We start from the raw sequence: 22543 nt of genomic DNA, 5'->3' as shown, positions 1-22543 counted from the left end.
TGCACTGTCTCTTTCTCTCTCAAAAGTAAATAAATATTAAAAAATAAATTTAAAATAGTTCTTTAGTTTTGATAAAGACACCTTACCAGGTAGATGTTTGCAATTATTTTCTTTTAGTCTGTTATTTGTTTTTTCATTCTCTCAACTGTATTTTGAGAAGCAAAAGTTTTTAATTCTGAAAACATCCAAATTTTATCATTTTTAATGGATTGTGCATTTTGTGTTTTGCCTAAGACATCTTTGTCTAATTCAAAGTGACAAAGTTTTCCCTATATTTTCCTTAACAAGTTTCAAGGTTGTATGTTTTGCATTTAGGTGGTGGTACATTCTGAAATATTTTTTGTATGTGATGTGATATGTATATGATGTGAGTATATGATTGGCACTGACTTTTATAAGCATATTCCAGCATCCATTACTACAGAGAATATTCTTTCTGCATTGATTTGCATTTATATCTTTATGAAAATCAATTAGCCATTTATGTGTGGATCTATTTCTAGTTTGTGTTATTCTTCATTCATGTATGTATCTTTCCTTTTGCCAACACTGTCTTGATTACCATAGCTTAATCAAAGCCTGAAATCAATAGTATGAATTTCTCAACTTACTCTTTTAAGAAATTTATTTAGCTCTTTTATATTCTTTCTTTTGAAATATGAATTTTACAATCAGCTTCTTGATTTCCATTAAAAATCCTGCTGAGATTTGATTGGGTTTGCATTAAATCTACAGATCAGTTTAATATCTTAACAATATTCAGTCTCCCAATCCATGAGCATTGTATATTGCTCTATTTACTTAGGTATTAGACCTTTTCATCTGTTTTATAGTTGTTAACATACAGATCTTGCACATACAAATACTTACGTTTAGATTTCTATTTCTGTGTAGGTAGAGAGATGTACTTTTCCCTGTTCATCTCACTTAAACACAACCAAAAACCATGGACATTATGGAAAACTACCATATAAAGACTCTGAAAAGCAGAGAGAAAAATGAAGACAAGCTAGGGAGCTTAGGACGCAAGGAGCAAGATGGTGGTGAGTTCCATTGGTTTTGTTTCTTTGTTTGTTTGTGTGTTTCATTTATGTATCCTAGATACTAAATAATCCAGCAAACCAGAAACACAAATGACAGGGAAAAAAGCCCAAACAAAGCCTTCTCTGTCTAAAGGACCAGGAGAGAGGCAGCCTAGCAAGATAGAAAGCTTTGCGATAGCAACTGCTGCATGCCATCCAAACACTATGGGGGGTGGGGTGGGACTGTGGGCCACTCCCAGCCAAGCCAACAAAAGTAGTGTCAGGAGGGAAAAAGAGAAAAGACATAAGTTACCAATATCAGGAAGTAGAGGATATCAATATAGACCTCACAGATCTATAGAAGATACTAAGGAAACACTATAGACGACTCTACCTACACACATAAATTTGACAACTCAAATGTAATGGACACATTTCTTGAAAGGGCAAAAGATAGAACATGAAAAAAACAATTTTAATAACCTGATAACTAATAAAGAAATTGAAGTCATAACTTAAAAACTCCTAACAAAATCTCCAGGCTGAGATGGTTTCATTGGAAATTTCTACTACATTAAAAAAAAGAATGTACAGTAATTCTACACAGTCTTTTCAAGAAAATTGAAGAGACACTTTCCAATTCATTTCATAAAACTAGAATTACCTGGATATCAAAACCAGACTAGCACAGTACAAAAAAACTACAGACCACTAACCCTCACAAATATGCAAATATTCTATCAAATAGAATTCTGCAATATATAAAAAGAATTACAGGCAATAACTAAAATGGATTTATTTCAGTGATGGAAGGCTTTACAATATTTGAAAATAAATCACTTCATCCTACCATAATAAGCAACTATAGAAGAAAAGTCACATGATCATATCAGCTGATGGAAACACACACCCACACAAAGCATTTGAAAAAATTCAACATATGTTTATAAAATCTCTCAGAAAACCAGGTTATAGACAAACTTCAGTTTGGTTTAAAACAACACCAACTGATAGATAACATCATACTAACAGGTGAAAGATTGAAAGCTTCCCCCCTAAGACTTAGTTCAGTGCTGCAAGTTCTAGCCAGCACAAGGATTTAGGAAAAGGGAAAAAAAGCATACAGGTTGGAACAGAAGAAAACAATTCGTATGCAAAGATGACATGGTTGTCTATGTAGACATCAAAAATAATGTTTGCAAAAGAGATTTTAAATTTTACTGGAAGGGTTTAATAATTTAACCTTAAGTGAAATGAGGACATTTTCTCATGTACGTACACATGTACACAAATGTGACCTTACCTTTGTTAAAAACATATTAAAACACTTCGTATATGCTAAAATAAACATGGCATGTTTGCCTTGTAGTTGGATGGATCACTGGTAAATATTTTTAGTCTTCTTGACATTTAGACTTCTTCTTGACATTTTCTGGAACTTTCTAATATTTTTTTTACAACTAGGAAAAAAGCTATTAAAACGCATGAATATTCTAGTCACTGTTTTATTTTTTTCTCCCTAATTTTGTTTCTTTGGGATCCTCATCAAATCATAAGTATCTTCATCACAGTTGTGCTAAGCAGTGGTAGGATAAGACCAATTTAGAGACAGTAACTAGTCACCTAGACACATTTATTACAACAAGCTTATTATGGATATCGGTCATTGTAATATGTCCTGGGAAATAAAAAACAAATAAGATATGGAAACTGCTCTTGAGAAGCTCACTGTATATTAGGGAAATAAATACTCTGTTACATGCCAGACTGTAATTCAGTTTCAGAATAAAGGTTTAAACAAAGTGCTAAGCAAAGTTGAGGAGAGAAATGTAATTCTAACTGCAAAGATTGGAGATTTCAAAAAGGACAAATGGAGAAATCTACACCTTTCTACATGAACAGTATTTGGAAGGTGGAGATCTGATATGATGAGCAGTGGGGTGGTGTCTAACATTAGGGGCAGACTGTGATGTGAACACTATGTGGTTTTTTTTTTAATTTTTTTTTTCAACGTTTATTTATTTTTGGGACAGAGAGAGACAGAGCATGAACGGGGGAGGGGCAGAGAGAGAGGGAGACACAGAAACGGAAGCAGGCTCCAGGCTCTGAGCCATCAGCCCAGAGCCCGACGCGGGGCTCGAACTCACGGACCGCGAGATCTTGACCTGGCTGAAGTCGGACGCTTAACCGACTCCGCCACCCAGGCGCCCCGACACTATGTGTTTTAAATATAGGTTATCTCATTTAATTTTCAGCATGGCTTTATGGAGTAGATACTATTATTATTTTGGTTTTACTTATGAGGAAACTAAACTTTAGGAACACCAAGCAAGCTGTCCTAGGCCTTACAGCTTGCACAGAGTTGGGCAAGGATTCAGATCACATCTAACGGATTCCAGGGTGGGTATCTAAACCATTATGCACTTGGCATGGACACAAATGTATGAAAAAAGACTTGCATAAATCTCTACTGACATATGGGTCAATTAGATCCATGCATTAGCTGTAAATAAAGGAGAACCCCATATCACAACCCATGAAGACCCGGCTGTGGTCATTTCGCTTGCTCAATTTTATCTCCCAGCACTCAGATTGTTAAGGACAGGAGATGTGAGGTATAGCATATAAGAAGAATTTCATATTGTAAACTCACTAGCACTTTAAAGTGGTCCTATTATGTGTGATCACAAATTCTAATCCTCCCTCTGCCGAGTTAAGACTCTCCACAAAAATGAAATCTGTTCTAAGTCTGAGGATCTTGGGAAATCAGCCCCAACACTGACCAGTTGAAACTAACACAGATCTCCTACTACTCAGCTTTTTCCAAATCGAGTGATGAATCAATACTGAGAGACGTTGAAGTCTTCAACATGATTGATAATTTTTGTTCGAAAAGGGACTGATAGAGGCATCTGGGCAGCTCAGTCCATTAAGCATCTGAGGTCATGATTTCATGAGCCTGAGTGCCTCAGGTCATGATTTCATGGCTCATGGGTTCAACCTCCCTGTCAGGCTCTATGTGGATAGTTGGGAGCCTTCTTGGGATTCTCACTCCCTCTCTCTCTGCCCCTCTCTTTCTCATTGTGTCCCCAAAATAAAATAAACATTAAAAAAAAGAGAGGGACTGATAATCCGATACTAAGTTTAGGGCTTTACCTCCAGGATATTAAATATTTAAGCAAGCAGGCATTTAATTTCATATGCCTCATTTTTTTTTAGATTACAAATTCTCAGATATTCACTGTGTACTCAGTCATTCATACAAAGATGTATCTGTTTTACAGAGAAAAGCTGGATCAGAAGTCTGCTGAGCTGAATCATTCCTAAAACAGACTCATTTATTCCTTGCTCTGTCAGTGTATCTCCCAAACTGATGTGTGAAGTTCTTGAGGGAAGTCTAAGGCTTGCTCATGCCCTGTTCACTGTGCACGTGCTGCCTGCAGAACTGGGCCCTTGCTCCATTTCAACTGTTACTAATTTTCACTCTCGCTTCCTCTGGCTGTTAATAGTTAGGGCCCTGGAAGATTTCTTCTAGTATACTTTCATTAGATTATCAGGAAAAAAAAAATGACCCCGTAACTTTCTGAACTTCTAATTGAATAGGAAATGGCTAACCTTCCATCACTCCCCACTCTGTGAGCGATGCCTTTACTGCTAAGGGGGATGATGACTCACCAGTGTTAGCTAGTCCCAGCTGCAGGCTTCTTATAAATAGGCTACTGACTATGTTAAATTGGAATGATTTCTTTAAATATTTGCCAAAAAGAGTAAACAGAAATAAGCAAAACTTAGAAAATGTAAAATGAAAGAAAAACACATAAGGCCTTTCTTTTCACTTAAATGGATGGCTTTGTCCTGCTGCAGGGATGGGCCACACAGTCAGCCACGCATCTGTGCCCCGTGGGCGCATCACCCACAGGTTTATGCCATACTTAGGGCAGGAGAACGGGCTCTGGCCGTAACCAAGTGCACTGTTAGCCCAGTGATCCTCAAACTGCTTTAAGATTACTAGGAGCTTTTAAAAATATGCCACCATCCATGTTGAGTGTCTCTGGGCCTCCATTCTCAAGTTGTAAGGGGCTGGTAAGAGGGTTAGTATGAGAAATTCAATGGGCCATGAAGTTCATGTAAACAAGCAGAATTTTTCAGAAATTTGTATTTTCTCTCATATTTCTGTAAACATGCAGCTGTCTTCAGCTACCTTTTAAAGTTTTTTTTTCAGGTATAGAATTCAGTGATTCATCACTTATATACAACACCCAGTGCTCATCACCACAAATGCCTTCCTTAATGTCCATCACCCCATCTAGCCCATCTCCCTCCCATCTCCCTCTATCAACCCTCAGTTTGTTCTCTATCATTAAGTATCTGTTTACTGATTTGGCTCTCTTTTTCCCCTGTTATGCTCATCTGTTTTGTTTCTTAAATTCAACATATGAGTGAGATCATATGGTGTTTGTCTTTCTCTGACTTACTTCAGTTAGCATAATATACCCTAGCTCCACTCACATCATTGCAAATGGCAACATTTCATTCTTTTTGATGGCTGAGTAATATTCCATTGTATATATGCCGCATCTTCTTTATCCATTCATTAGTTGATGGACACTTAGACTGAATCCGTATTTTGGCTATCATTAATAATTCTGCTATAAACATCGGGGTGTGTGTATCCCTTCAAATCAGTATTTTTGTATCCTTTGGGTAAATAGCTAGTAGTGTAATTGCTGGATTGTAGGGAGTTCTATTTTTAACTTAGAGGAAGCTCCATACTGTTTTACAGCATTGCCACACCAATTGGCATTCCCTACCTTTTAGTTTTTAGTTGTTTTTTTTTTTTTAACATTAGGAAAACCTGAATACAAAACAATGACCACTTTCTAATTCTATCTGAAGCAAAACTGTAAGGCAAGCACTCATTATTAATGCCAACTGACATCTGGCCTCAGTGTTAGTAATGCAGTGAGAAATAATGGGAATTATGGTAAACAGGAGAGTACAAGTTATAAACTTTACACTGTATTATCCTATGTGTGTTGGCCCATTCTGAAACTAAAACCCAACTGAGTTGTTTTTCTGCAAAAACAAAACAAAACCAACAAAATAAAGAAGGTCATAGCTCACAGTTTTCCAAAAGGAGCTACAAATTCAAGAATATGTGTGAAGTAACCTGATTTTAAAGTGTTGGCAATTATTTGACAAATAAGATGAAAATTTTATGTGTGGCCCTGTAAGGTCAGTAAAATATGTGTTTTAGGCCTTCTTGTGGCCTGTGGACACCAGTTAAGCTTCAAGGGACCTGCTGACCATATATTGTCAAGTCAGACCTGAGTCCAGATGCCAGTTCTAGCATCCAGTGGTCAATGCCTGACATATAGTAAATGATCAATAAATGTGACTACTAATATTCTATAATCTTTCTTCTCTAACAATTGAAGTCCCTATATATATATATTTTTTAATCTTATTTATTCTGAAAGAAAATGAGTGCATGAGCGAGAGCCAGGGAGGGGCAGAAGGAGAGAGAAAATCCCAACTAGGGTCCATACTGTCAGCGCACAGCCCAACACAGGGCTTGAACCTATGAATGGTGAGATCATGACCTGAGCCGAAATCAAGAGTTGGGCGCTTAACCTACTGAGCCACCAAGTGCCCCAAGTCCCTATTTTACTTAATTTTTTCATTTTAGGATTTTCTTAGTACTTACGTGGACTCTTAGCAATTGGACAGTGCAAAGAATCAGGTAGGTCTTTATATTTTATATATTCCACACATTTATTTCTTATGAAAAGAGATGGGTAATAGGGATTTGTTCATACAGCATCTCTCATTTCTTGATGTCCAAAATCTTAAGAAGTAATGTTTATATAGTTACTGTTGCCTCTTAATATACTTAAGCACATCAATTCAAAATAGTAAATAATGTTAAATACTTTAGCATTAAATGTATTCACTGTGCTCTAATAGAGCAACATTAAAGTTTCTCTATTGCTAAATATTTGGTTCCATAAGCAGATGGCCCCCAAGATTTACGGATAACTAAAAACTTACACATTTCATTTCTAGTGAGAAAAAAAGGACAATTTTTCTGTAAGTTTCTCTGAAGAAGAAGGCACAGCACAAAATGTCTTATGCATCAGGCTTCTTTCCTTCCTAAGCCCAATGTGATATTTAAGAATAGATCCAAGAAAAACAGTGAAGCCACTCCAAAATTTTCTTCTACTTTCTGGTTGAGGCCTGAAGACATAGGAGCAATCAGTATTGAGAGACCCTGATCCTTACAATGAAAGGAACAGCCCCGACCCAAAATGGGGCAGGGGAGACTCCTACTGTGTGGTTTCACTTGCCCCCTTCAATAACCAAGCACCTCAATCTCTCCACCACCCCCCACATCACCCTTCTCCACTTCTTGCCTCGGTTTCTTAATCAGCCTCTTAACTTACATCTCTGAGCCCCCTCTTTCTAATTATTTGCTATACTATAGGCAGAGTGACCTTTTTCCTTTGAAAATGCTTTGAAATCCTTCAAGATCTCCATCTCCATCTCACAATAAAATTTAAACTCCTTCAATTTCTGGCTCCAACATAACTTCCCCACCCCATCTTCTACCATGCCCTACCTCACACAGTGAGCTTCACCCAGGTCTACAATTTCTCTTTCTCAATATCTCTATGGTCTCTCCTGTGTTCACTCCTGGACTTTAAAAACCCTTCTTCTTTTAAACCATTCTTTCTCTAACCTTTAACCTCATTATTCCTATTTCAGATCTTGAATGATACCTATTGCCTTCAAAAATGTTTCCCAGCCCCTTTCCTGGAGCACCTGGTACTTTTCTTGGTACCAGCCCTGATGGCACTTCCTGCATGGATTTGCTATTCCTAGCTTGTATTCTCCACTGGACTGGCAACTCTGTAGACACATAGTCCATCTTATTCCTCCTGTGTCATTTCTTCAGCCTGGAACATAGAAATATTTGATGTATGTTTTTTGACTAAACATATAATTCTGACTTTCTCAGTGACCAGGACCGTGTAAGAATGTTGGATTTGTGTATGCTAGATCCTCAGTTCACAGGTGTTTGTTTATATGTTATGGACCTTAATATCTAAATTATATTCTAAAAATAAATCCTTTTATGGATAAAGAGCTTCATAGTTTTCTAAGTGCTTTCCATGACATTCCTTTCTCACAGAAACTCTGAGAGCAACTTAGGGCAGTTGCTGTTATCTGCGCATAACTGTTAAGGAAATGGAGGCTCAAAAAGGCCATGTGACTTAATTAAGGGAACACAAGCTAAGGAGCAAGGTCTCAAACTCTGATCTTTTGTTTCTGAGAAAAAAGCCTTTTTTTTCCTCATGGTAATGCATGGAATTTTCCCTGCTCATTATTTGTGTTTGTTTTGGGGATATGTGCATCTGTACCCATAGCAGCTCATTTCCCTTCTCAATTATGTCTGGCTTAACTGACATTAAAATGAGAGTTCGGAGAGCACATATCGAATCAGAGCTAGGCAAGGCAATCAAGACCTGTTCTATGTGGTGGCAGGAGGTGTTCTGGAATCTAAAGCTAGCTAGAGGAAATCCACAAAATAAATAAGCCACATGAAGAAAATCAGGAAATGACTCTCATCTCCATAAAAATTCTGTGTATCCACAAACTACCTTTCCACCATGATTCTATATGTAATGTAGTTTTATAAGCACATTCTGAAGGTATAAGTCTATGTCAGGCTCATCCATGCATCCATCCATCCATCCATCCATCCGTCCAATTAGTTCATTCCCCAGTTCTGGAGAAATAGATAAATGAGGTAATTTCTGCCTTTGGAAAGGCAAATTCATATTCTAGTGGGGGAGATGGACTATCGATAAAATCATTATAGATGGCAATACCTATTACATGATCAGTAGAAAGGGTGTGGTGCAGAATAGGGTGAAGACATTGTTCAGATGGAAGGCTTCTCTTCCTGGGGACAATTTAGGCTGAAACCTGGCAGATGTAAGAACCTGGGTGGAAAAGATAAGAAACCCAGAGAAGTGGAAGAGCAAGTGAAGGGCTCTGATGCAGAAAAGGCACCTTAGCTTTTCTTTGTACATCACAGCGTTGGTTCAGTTTCTGGGAAGAGCAGGAGAGAAAGACCTTTCACACTTCCAATCTGGAAGAAAGTTATTTTGAGGCTGTGTATGGGAATAGAGACTCCAGGGATCCCTGTGATTTACTTCCGATTTCATTTACCTGTGAGCCACCAGATTATGTTCTTTGGTAAGGTAGTCAATACTGATCCACTCTTCCACACACACAGGAAACAACAGTTACTTAACTTTGAGCTATAAAATACACAGGCACCCTTGAAAATAATTGGGTGCTCCCCATATTTTTCACAAATTGCATTCAGCTTCAAAAATCAAGAGGAAACTGGCCCTTGAAAAGAGTAAAAGAAAAACAAATAATTCTTCTACATTAAAACAACTCCATGATGCATCTGTTCAGTCAAATTGTCTTTTATTAGGTTCCTTTAAGAGCATTAAAATTCTTTAAGAGTCTTGACCCTCTTATCTTTAATGGCATGCAAGTCAAGACATCCCAGGAGATAGTTTTCCTCTGGAATCAGTTTCCTGGCACATGGAACATTAAAACAACTGGGAAATTCACAAATATAATCTCCTTACAGTTAAGTTTGGACAAGATTTCCTATGTTAAGCCAAAAGAAGCATACAAGTATTTCAAAGTTCATTTTTAAAAGTGTTATATGCATGGTTCACAAGATACCATTATTTGACTCATTTACTCAACTACATTTCATTTCTAAATAATGGGAAAATAGAAGACAACTAGAAACTATAAATCTTAGTGTTTAACTTGATTACAAAAGGTGCCATTTTAAACTTCTGCTTCCTGAAGAGACTTATTCTATTTAGTTTCATTATTTATCTACTGGGTCTTTTGTAACACTTCAGCCTTGCCCGACCAGGAAGGCCATTCTAATGGTTGTATATCCAAACTTAGGAGAGTCAGTGATCTGTCACCCTCCTGCTGAGTTTAATCATATTCACTTCAGGAAACTATTTGCCTTGGGACTGTTCAGTCTGCTGTGGTGCTATAATTTATTATTTGAGGGAAAGTACGCATTTATATACTGCCAGCAAATCTTCCAGGAAAAAAAAAATTTATAAATATCACATGGTTTCCAAGCCAAAATCAACATTTTTGTCATTTAAACAGGTCAAATCTCTGTAATATACAAGTCAAAGCAAAAAAAAAAAAAAAAGCAAACCCTAGGTATAAAACATAAATTTTAATGTATTTAACATATTACCAAAAACACTTGGTTCTGTCCACTTGATCCTTACAATGATCTTGCAAAGTAGGTATTGTTATTCACATCTTATAGGGAGAAAACCAGGCTAGGAAATCCAAGTGTATTGTTAAGATTACCCTAGGAGAAGAAGCCTATATGTGTTTCCATTATTCTGAATAGTTTTAATGCAAATAGGGAAGAACATGGAGAAAAGTTACAAAGCATACATAAAAACACTATTAACTAGTATAGGAATAATGTTGGATAAGAGCAAGAATTCACATTATCATCACAGATATTCATTGAATCCCATCTGCATCTCCCTGTACCAGTGTGAGGAAGTTTGACCAAGTTTTGGTTCTCTGGGAAACCCCAACTATTAATAGGCCCATAGGGAAAGTCTCTTGGTAAGTTTTACTCCCAGGGCTGGTGCTATATTTTCCCCACGGAACATACCTGATTACTGGAGACCCTGCCTCGTGGCACAGGGTCCTTATGAGGCATTTTATTTATCTAATGCTATCCAGCACCCAAATTAACACTGTGAAAGAGCACCTATGCCATTATTTCTCATCATCTTTGGGTTGACTAGCTTCAGCTAGATGGTTCTTCTGCTCCATGTGATTTTGCCACTGGTCCATAAACATCTGGGGACTTGTTCAGTTGGAATGTCAAGTGGACTGAGAGTTGATGCTGGCTATTAGCTGGGAATTCATGTGAGATGTCAACTGGAGTAACAAGTCTTCTCCATATAACTTGGGTTTTTCATATTAGGGAGACTAGGTTCTAAGAGGCAGCGTTGTGACAGGAAGCACTTCAAAAGGAAGCTGCATTAATTCCCCCATGAGCCACTTCCCCTGCTTTTTGTTGGCTAGTTTAAAATTTAGAGAGAAGAAACTAGTCTCTATCTCTTGATGTGACCATCAGCATGAACATAAAGAGGGCAATAATTGTCCAAGGCCATCTTTGCAATCAAACTCCCATAAAAGTCAAAAGTCTGGTAGGTAGGGAAGCCATAGATATGACCAATTTAAGAGTGCCCTCCCAAAGACCCTTCCATTAGGTAAATGTCATATACACTGAATTGCAAATTACCCTGTTAATATACAATCAAAAATTATTAGAACAAGGCCAAAATTGTGGGAGACTTTTTGGATGAGGTAATGTTTTGAGCCTCTTCTGTCTAAGATGATAAACAGACTGAAAAACTTTACTGAGGCAATAGTCAGCTTATGTTTATATAATACAAGTAAACTGGACGGTAATCCATAATAGTGATATTTGCCTAAGTTTATGTTTTGAGCATAGAAAAAACAGCCTATGTGCATGCGTTTGTGTGAGTTTTATTGTAAAGACAAGCTGGAGCAAATCAGACAGACTATATTTTAAGGTCCTGTTCTAGGGTTGATTCTTATAAAGCCCTGTGAATCCATCTGGATCAAAGCTTTAATGATAACCAAGTAACATATTTGTGACAGATGGTGGACCAGATGACTGAATATGCATTATGTTGGTTCCTTGCCAAACAACTTTTAAATACACAGCCTGTCGAGTGATTGAAAATGAGTCATGGATTTATAAAACACGTTATATTCATAATAAGATAAAACTAAGAAAATTCTATAGAGGCCAAAAGAGCATCTTCTGTGGGGAAAAAATCTGAACAATGCAAAATAGCATGCATCCTTATAACAGTTCCATACAGTTATTTAAAAGCCATGGCCAGAGGCTGCAGTGAGCACTGTGTTAGCATTCTGATAAGATGGAACAGAGCTAGAATACCAAGCAGGTGTGAGGCAAGCCTGGTCTCAGAAACAGTCAGATATAAGGGCCAAGAAAAGGGGAGGAGGATAAACAAGGAAATGATTAAAATTACCCAGAGTGGATACTCTCAAGGAGATTCAATCTCAAAACTGCTTTAAGAACAGGTAAGAACAGAAAGCATAAGAAATCTCTACTTATTTAGTTGTTCCAAATACAATTATTTTTTTAAAGCAGCTATTTAAAAAGCCCAACAAAATAGAGATTATAGCTAGAATGATTACTGTTCTGTGAAAGATGAAGTAGGTCTAGAGAGTAACAAATGATACTGGGTGGTAAGAGCACCTGATTAGTTTTACGGCTTTCAATGTAATTCAGATGATTATACATACACATTTATTCACATATTACATACCAGGGAGAGGAGGTGGGGGGTCAGTAATTTATCTACAGAGAACTCCTACACAAGACTGATCCCTCCAGGTTTCCCTGGTGAGGTCCATCCACCTCCTCTAGAACATAAGGCCACAAGATAATGACACTCCCACCCACGAGCTCCATCCTCCTGGCAAAGTGTTGTGCAAGCTGGGAGCAGTCTGTCTCTGTGGCTAAGGCACACAATGGTTTGGCTATAGAGAGCTCAGGTGTGGCTGGGCACATTGTATGAGACAGCTGTACTATAATACTTCAGATTCGTCAGTGGTGCTGTGTTTCTTCCCTAACACAAGTTAGATGCTCTTAAATACCATATGAGTCTCAAGGAAAATGAGGGATGAACCCTTCATCCAGCAATACCAGTCATTTGCTACCCACTCAGCTCACAGCTCTGTACAAATTCCCTGTCTAGTGGGTGCTATAAAGCCATGGTTTTTTTTTTTAAATTTTTTTTTTTCAACATTTATTTATTTTTGGGACAGAGAGAGACAGAGCATGAACGGGGGAGGGGCAGAGAGAGAGGGAGACACAGAATCGGAAACAGGCTCCAGGCTCTGAGCCATCAGCCCAGAGCCTGACGCGGGGCTCGAACTCACGGGCCGCGAGATCGTGACCTGGCTGAAGTCGGACGCTTAACCGACTGCGCCACCCAGGCGCCCCTAAAGCCATGGTTTTATCAACTCTCTCTTTGTGGAACTGCAGGCCTATTACACTCATAAAAAGACAGAGAAAAAGGTTTGTGAGTTTTTCAAGATATAGTCTAGTCACCTGGGATGCTGCCATCTACACATTGCAGACAAAAGCCCAAAATCAAGGTCATCTCACTGCTGGACTTGTAGTACTAAGAATGGCTTTATGACCACATGACCTTTAAGTCTGCTATTTATGGGGATGAGAGGGGAAAAGGCTCAGTTTTAACAAGAAAAAAAAAACATTAAAAAAAACCTTTATATGAAAAATGCCTTTCTTTCTACTCCTCCTGCTGCAGAGCTTCAACAGAGCAAACTCTACCCCAGCTCTCCTTCCACCCAAGCACCAGGCATATTCTGCCAATAAAGGAGGCTGACAGCGCACTCCAGCACCTGAGTCCTCTGTGAGGGACTCCTAAGGACTGAACATTCCCCAGGTCCCCACTGGCGGACACCAGCCAGAGTAAAGCAGCTTCCAGGGAGGAAGCAGGGGCAGAGAAGAAGGCAGTGATCCTAAGGTTGAGTGCTTACCACCCGGAATTAGCATTTGGTTCTGATTTTAATTCCAGACTGGGTGAACCAGAAACTCCAGAACTCATGCTCACATAGACAGATCCCTCTGGATGGTCCTCCAAAAGCAGACTGGTCAGAAAACTGCTCCCAAGGAATGCCACATAGGAGGTTAGAACTTGTAGTGAACAAGCCCAGGTTCCAGGCACTCCATTCCCACACAAGAAACCTGAGATTCTGAGTGACTCCACTCTCAGGAGTCCCCTCTCACAAGGAGGTAACATCAGTATTCCCTCTGGCAGTTGAGAAGGGATTAGAAGAGGGAGAGTTAACAAGAGTTGTTACAGAGATCAGACCTCAGAGTTTCAAGATCTCTAGTTACAGTCTGACTCCTCAAAAAGGTTTCCCTGACTCTGCAATTGAGAATAACCCCCTCCCTATAATCTACAATAACACCCTATAATTTTCTTCAATGCAATGTCACTATCTGATATATTCTTTAAAAAACATTTTTTTAATGTTTTATTTATTTTAGAGAGAGACAGAGTGTGAGTGGGGGAAGGGCAGAGAGACAAGGAGACAGAGAATCTGAAGCAGGCTCCAGGCTCCATGCTGACAGCTCAGACAGCTGTCAGGCTGTCTGACAGTCTCCTCAGACAGAGCTCCAGGCTCTGAGCTGTCAGCATAGAGCCTGACATGGGGCTTGAACCCACAAACCATGAGATCATGACCTGAGACAAAGCCAAATGCTTAAGTGACTGAGCCACCAAGGCTTTTATCTAATATATTCTTATTTTCATTTATTATTTCCTTTCACTAAATGTCAGAGAATGGTGCCCTTATCTGTCCTTCTCACTGATTTTGCTCAGTTACTCAAACAGGGCCTGGAACAAAACATTTAGCAAACATTTTTGTGTGTGTTTTCCTTTTATTTTTCCTCTGCATAAATATGTATATATATATTTGCAATTATCTTGTATATATAATTTTTACCTTCTTTTCTATTAAGTATTATATGCATTGATTCACGAAGCCACACAACCTTCATAACGGTAACTTTAAATGACTCCTTAGTATTCAGAGTGGCGTGAACATACTGCTATTTCTAGGTATCTAATTTACTTCCACTTTGTATATTATTACACCAAAATTTATAATAAACATATAATTTAGCATCTTTTGCATATGTTTTCATATTCTTTTGAACTATTTATTTAGAATAAATAAGAAGACTAAATAAATGGATTTAAATCTTTTTATGTTTGATTCCTAGCAACCAATTCCTTTCCAAAAGTGTTGTAGCAATTTAACAGACTCAAGACATGGTGCAATGAACTTTCCCATGAGGAATTCCTAACTCAGCAGCTGCTTTTCTTTCTTCACTGTTCATGTCCTGTCAATGATCTCCAATGGTGAGGGCAGAGAAATGTCTACTTCATTCCTCTATGTGGTAGGTGACCATGGAGCCACATCTGCCACTGAGAAAGTCACACCTGAGATAGGACCTTCATTTACTTAACCACATTTAGGCCTGCACATTGACTGCAAGAAGATTTAGAGCTTATAACACATGGTAGGGAAATCATGTGGGGCCACATTTCTACAGGTCCAAAATGGCCTCCAGATGACAGAAGATTACTTTTGTAAAGATAACCTCCTGCCTTGAGCCACCCCATATAACTACATAACTTGGAGAACATTTCCAAGCATTGCAAGAGATTTTCTAAGAGTTTCATGATAGATGTTTTCACTTTTATTACCCTACAGTCCGTGACTTTCCTTAATCCTGACTGGTATCCCAAGAGGACACCTCACTCGCCTTCCAAGTCAAGAGTTAACCAAACAAGGGGTGAATGTTTCAATTTACCATGAGCTGAAGGCTTGAAGTTGTCCTGTGAAAGTAATTTACATTACCGTTCCCCTGAGAGCCATAAAGGGCTTCTTAGATATTGGTTTGTTTGTCCCTCGTGTAACAGGGGGTAGAAAAGCATAATTATCTCCATTTTTCACATTAGTTGAGGTTAACTTAGAGAGCCAAAAAAAAAAAAGTCAGCTAGTTTCTATTCTTGAGTTCCAATACAGGATGTATTTTATTCCACTTCATTTATTATTTTTATTATAAAATCATTGGTCCTCAAAATTTCCTATTTCTAAACTTCATCACTCTTGTTTAATTGCTTTCCTTTGGAGGAAAACAGTGAGTACAACAGTGGATTCTAATACTCAGGCATTTTGAACAATGCTGAATGTTGAATAAACTACCAGTCTCTTCAGTTTCATAAGAAATAATTCAGATGCAGCTGATTTCTCAGCGTAACAATTAAGTATGGTTTTGCTTGAATTCCATGAACTTATACTTTTGTCTTTTCACTGATTTTCTTTTGTCCTCTGAGAATATGTCTGATTTTCTAATTTAATGTTGATTGAAGTTTAGTCAACATGAAAATACATCTTCTCCAATCTGGTGGAAACTGAAGGCCTACTATTTCCTCATTTTTCTCTCCTAAGTGTGAATCATTTATCAGTCCCTCCTTCAGGTCATATAGTAATCATTTAGATAGGATTCAGTATCGGGCAACAGAGACAGAAAATCCTGAGCAGTCTTATCTTCTATACTTAGTGGCTCTCAAAATTACAGACTATCAGATGGAAGTGTCTTTAACTTCTATTCCTTTTTGTTTATTTTTCCATGATAGGTTTCAGATATTGACATTGATAAAGGATAATAATGCTCTAAAGTACCAAGAAAAATATTAAAATATTGGCTTATTACCACGTATACATCTTCTGGTACTTAAGCTGCATGCTGATAAGTTCTAATTAAATTTATTTGAGGCATGTCACACACACACACACACACACACACACACACACACACACACACACACAGATCTCCATTACTATACAGTGGCCTTGATTATTGGGGTAGAGCCTGCTTTGACAGATCAAAATCAGCTAGTTAAAAAAGAAATGCTTTTGCTTAAAGTAGTTTTTACTGGCTTTCAAAACCATTACTTCTCTTCCTTTCTTCTTTACTTTCCTTACACCTGTTTAGAGATTCATAAATTACTGGCTAAATGATTTTCTAGTCATTAAATGACTTTCTACTCATAAGTTGAGTAGGATAAAACTCATTGTTTCCACATGAAAAAATATCAATTTAGTTTTCAAGGAGTCTAAATTAACTCTCAACTCTCAGGGAAGAGCTCACTCTTCCTTAACCATACCTTTAAGTCAGGGACAAATATGCCCAAACAACATCATCCAAACAAAAGCTCAGTGACCAGGAAAAGATCTGAGAACAATGAGTGGACTCTGGAAACGGTGGAAAATAGCCAGTATTTCCATCCTTTTCCTTGATTTTTGTTCTGCTAAAGGTGGTCTGACAGATCCTAAGGATGCTGTTGGGTGTCCAGAAGAAAAAAAAGGAGAATATTTTAAATTATTCCTTCTTTTGGTCTAATGGGAACCTAATGGCAGTGTGAATAGTAGTGAACAAGCAATTTGTAAGACCACTGAGCTAGAATATTCTATTTTCCTCAGCAGCTACACAGAATCAGTTCTAGAAAATAATGAATCCAAAGCCAAATGTAGTCAAAAGACACATTTCTAGGAAAAGTATGCAACTACTGTTTCTTAACTTTCATCCCTAGGTATTGGCATTTCATATCACCTCTACAAACATGTCTGGGAAATAATTCTAGTTTTGGAGTTAGTTAGGGACAGCTGTTTTGCACTTGGACTACCATTAACTTCTTCATAGCATTCATCAACACTGCATTCCCATGATTGTTTGATGAGTCACCGCCTCTCTGGACTCTAAGATCTTTGGGCAGAGGAACCATGTTTTATCATATCCACTGCCTCATCTCCAGTTCTGAGCACCAGTAGGCAATCCATAAATATTTTTGAATGGATGAATGGAAAACTGAATAAATGAATAAATGAATAAGTATATAGTTGAAAGGTCAGCCTAAGTCTGAAAGATTTCCAAAGAACTTATAAAATGTGCTGCAATTGTTCTATACACAAACATGGATAAACACACACACACACACACACACACACACACAAATCTGTCATCTTCAGGCTCATTTGTAAGGTGTTTGGAAAATATTTGAACTTTAATCAACTGTCTTATCCTTAATCAAAACAAATATTTATTCTCAAATCGTCTTTCCTTGTATGTATGCATGGTTTAACACAGGTGCTTCTGGAGGAACTTTTCAGATACAATTTTCCAATTCTGTAACAATTTATTCAGACATTTCAACCTGAGAGCACCTGGATGAATTTTAGATAAGAGCCCTTACTTTTCTTCTCCTTCCCCCCCCCCTCAAAATACCATAGAACTCATGTTTTGTTAATTGTAAACAGTCTCCAATCTATATTGATCCTGGATTCATATGTTTACTCTGCCTGAAAAAAAAAAGTGTATCTACACTGCTGATTGCAAATACAAATTAAGCACCATCTGGGCCTGTGAGTCAGTGTTTAAGGATTACTGCAGCCTTATATCATGGCATAATTCCAGTTGTAAGATCAATCATGTATAATAAATACTCAGCATAAGCCCAAGGTTTTCTCTGAAGAATTTCAAAAATGAGGACAAAAAGTTTTGAACAAAAATAAAGTTGACAAAGGCCGTCTTTAGCCACCACCACTGATGTTTTAGCCTTCCTGATTATAACAGGCTGTTCCTTTTTTAAAGAGTGGTACAAACGCATTGGGTGAATAATAACGCCATTCGTCTGACTCACTGCAGTCCGGGAGGAACAGTGGAATGACAACATGTGGCTGTAGAGGAGCTGATGAGAAGCCCCAGATCTGCTACTCCTTTGCTTGTTTTATGGACCTTGACAACATCTAAACACCTTGGAGCCTAATTTAGTCTATTCATCTGTCAGAGCCTGAGCCCTGGCCCTAGCTGGATAACTGTGAACAATTACTTAATCCACTTAAGACTGTTTCCTTATCCATAAAATGGGGAGAGGTACACTACTCCCCTTGGCAAGCTTCAGTGAGGATTGAGTGAAGTAATGTTTGTATTGCACTCAGAGCACAGTCTAGAACACAATAAACACTCTATAAATAGCCATTACTATCACTATTATAATTCTCTGTGAACAGCATATATTTTGTTTTCGCAGTTCAAAACACACTAGAATCTGATGATTTAATTCACTTATAGAAGCAACATTTGGGCCCAGGGGGGTTGTCTGCAATTCCCCCTTGTTCCTGGCTCCACCTGCCTTCAACCTTCATACAGTATTTTCAGAACCTTGGAGCACTGTATTCATCTTGCCCATAACAAAGTACCACAGACTAGGGGGCTTGAACTACAGAAACTTATTGTCTCACAGTTCTGGAGGCTGGAAGTCCAAGATCAAGCTGTCAGCAGAGCTGGTTTCTTCTTGGCCTCTCTACTTGGCATGCAAACATCTGTATTCTCTCACTTTGTCTTCACATGGTTCTTCCTGTGAGTATGTCTGTGTCCTAACATCCTCTTCTGATAAGTACCCCAATCATAGATTAGGGTCCAATCCTAAAGACCTCATTTCAACTTGATTACCTCTTTAAAGACCTTATCTCCCCATATGGTTGCCTTCTGAAGTACTGTGAATATATGAATTTAAGGGACACAATTTGGCCCATAAAAAACACTAAATTCCAGTTCAACTATTAGTCCCTGATCTCTGTTTCAAGTCAGCTCTGGTAAACACTGAACTCCTTCCTTGTTATTTGGCTCTTGGAAGGGGAACGGTATAGAAGGATAAGGTGAACACAGAGACCCTATCCTACCAAGGATCAGTGATTTCCGAGAGCACATTTCAATGACCTGGAGCTAAGCATGGAGGAAAGAAAACAGAGAAATTAAGTTCTCTTCATCCCCAACCAATAGAAGCTTCATTTCTGCCCCCAACCACCCACCCCCTCAAGGTCAGCTTTCTTTAGACAAGTTTCCAAGGTCTAAGATCCAGGCTTTCACATGCCAGCGTCAGAAGTCTGCTGGGATCTCACACTTCCCACCAGCAGCCAGAAAATGACAAATTCAGCTGATCACATGTAGATGCTGAGGACATGGCCCTTCACTATGGGTGTTTGCCTCTGAGATTCAGCAGAGTCCAGCTGGGGTTATTCTCCCTCAGCGATGACTTCTCTTTCTCCAATGGGGTCTTGGTCTCCACCATGTCTTGCTACTGCCACCTCATTCTTGCTGTTCCTTTGACAGCGAGCTGCCTGGATGCTGTTCTTCACTCCCATTAGGAAGGTGTTGGAACCCTTAGTGGTGTTTGTTGTTGGATTTGACTCTTGGAAAGTGAGAAAAACTCAGCTCTAAGCTTTAACCCAAGAAGCTCACCCCAAGGGAGCTTTATTCCATCTTTCTGAGCACCTCATTTCCTTATATTCTGAGGAACACTCCTGAAGTACCTCAGGCATTTCTGCAGAAACCTATTTACCAGTAGTTACTCAGTATTATGAAGGTAGGTGTGTTCTACAGAGAATTCATCTAAATTCCCTTTCTGGGAAGGAGTGAGATATAGTGAGTGAAAAGGAAACAGGCTTTGTGATTCAGAGAACTAATAAAATTCTGGTTCTCACCCTTTATTCCTTTTTTGGAATAAGTCCTTGGAAAGAGCCTACTAGGTGCCCTGCAGCTGTAACCTTGAGTAACATAAATAATCTGCACTTCAGTCTTTTAATCCACAAAATGAGAACATAATTATTGCTTTGTATAATTCTTACAAAAATTGAGTGGCATCAGGAATGGAAAGGCCTTGGCTTATTGCCATTCAATAAATAGTAACTAATATTATTATTGATGTCAGTGTTATTATTTTGTGCAAAGTAATTGTCAGTATTATCCAGTAGACCCATAGTACTTTGTACTGGACCTGCCGACTTATTAGCACTGGTCCTTATTCCCCCTTTCAGCAAGGTCTCCTTTTTTCTAGATTTCCTAAAACATTTCTCATTTGTCCATTCAAAATACACATTTTTAATGTCAACTATGCCCCACGTAGAGAACCAAACCCAAGGTGATACAATGGTGAAAAAATGCATAGTCCCTGAAAGCAAGGTACAGTAATGTGGAAAACAGACATTCAACAAGTGATTTCAGACGTGGCATATGCTATGCAGGACTATGGAGTGCTTTGGGGACCTTTACCAATAGGACCTATGTGAGTAACATAACCACTGCCAGGTGACAATTTCAGCTGTTTAATAAAGTTAGTTAAGAGGCACCTGGGTGGCTCAGTCTGTTAAGTGTCCGACTCTTGATTTCAGCTCATGTCATGATCTCACAGTTCGTGAGATCGAGCCCTGTGTCAGGCTTTGTGCTGACAGCTTAGAGTCTGTTTGGGATTCTCTCTCTCTCTCTGCCCCTCTTGTATTCTCTCTCTCTCACTCTTTCAAAATAAATAAACATAAAAAATAATATATTTAAAATTAGTGAAGAAAACACCTAGAGCCTCTAAACTACATACAAACACGGGTATGAGTTAAAATCTAGCTAAGTTATATCAGCATCCCTGCAGTAATTCAGCTTTCTGGATATTCCCACAACTTGTGTACATTCTGTCCAAAGTGACAGTGATAGGAAAGGCATGTCCTGTCACTTCTGGGAATATATGTGTTGTTGTTTCATGAGACTTGGCTTTCACAAAATATAAAGACCTGACATGGCCTTCTGTTATGAGAACATTCTTTCTGGGTCCATTCTTTGCATTATAATTTCATTTCCTAATGCATATCATGTTAACCCAGTCAGAGTAGAAGTAGTAGATCGGAAAACTGGCTGTGGTTTTCAATATGAGCAATGAAAGCAAATTAAGATGAACCCAGACTTCTGCTTCTATTTCTTCCCATGACCTTACACATCTAAATTACAGGTTGGATTTTTTTTTTGTTTGTTTGTTTGATTGGGATTTTTTGGCTTTGTTTTGTTTCTCTTTCTCTTTCTTTCTGTTGTTGCTTTAGTACAGTTGGAAAGAACTGAGAGGTCAAATTCTCTGTACTCAAAAATGGGGTTGCAGAGACAAAGGGAATGGGTCCATCATGCCATGAATTCATGTTCTTTGGAAAATACATTGCAAATTTTCACTGACCAGAATGGAGCAGTGGATATGCACTCTGGGGACAGTTTCCTGCAGTAATCCAGTTAGGGACACAGATCTCTCCAAAGAGAAATAGGAGACAATCAGCACTGTGAAATAGCTTTCTGCTTATTAAAGGTGATAAGCAAGCAGGAATGTAAATCACATAAGCCAGCTGAAAGCATAAATGGATAAAGCAGCTTACACACTATGACTGCTTATATGGTTTAAGATCCTCCTGGACATGTAAGGCAGGAGAGCTTCTGAGAGGTGCCCAAGAGGGTTATTTTTTGCACACTCTGATCTCCATCTGATAACAGATACAGTGGATCTCCTTGACAACCAAGATAGGAAGGGGTTCACAGAATAGCTCAAAACCCATTTGGTAAAACAAAACTATAATGAACATAAAAATTATTTTTTTCCTTTTTATTATAAAATCAACATATTTGAAAATGCTTTCTAAATATTTAAGAAAATTTTAAATATATTGAAGGATACTTTAAAAATACAGATATGCAAGAAGAAAATATATACAGATATATAAACCTTCACGAACTTACAGGCATCTCTCCGTGTTATTTTAATGATCAAATGATGTTCCTCTGTATGGAAGTAACATAATTTAATTAAACAACCTTGTATTGACAGACAGTCAATTATAATTTCTCTCCATTATAATTAAGGCTGCAACAACTACTGCCTCAGTGAATGGCCTTTAGCTATACA

Source organism: Prionailurus viverrinus, chromosome D1, assembly GCF_022837055.1.
Source record: "Prionailurus viverrinus isolate Anna chromosome D1, UM_Priviv_1.0, whole genome shotgun sequence".
Taxonomy (NCBI): Eukaryota; Metazoa; Chordata; class Mammalia; order Carnivora; family Felidae; genus Prionailurus; species Prionailurus viverrinus.
This window is presented reverse-complemented; position numbering follows the sequence as displayed.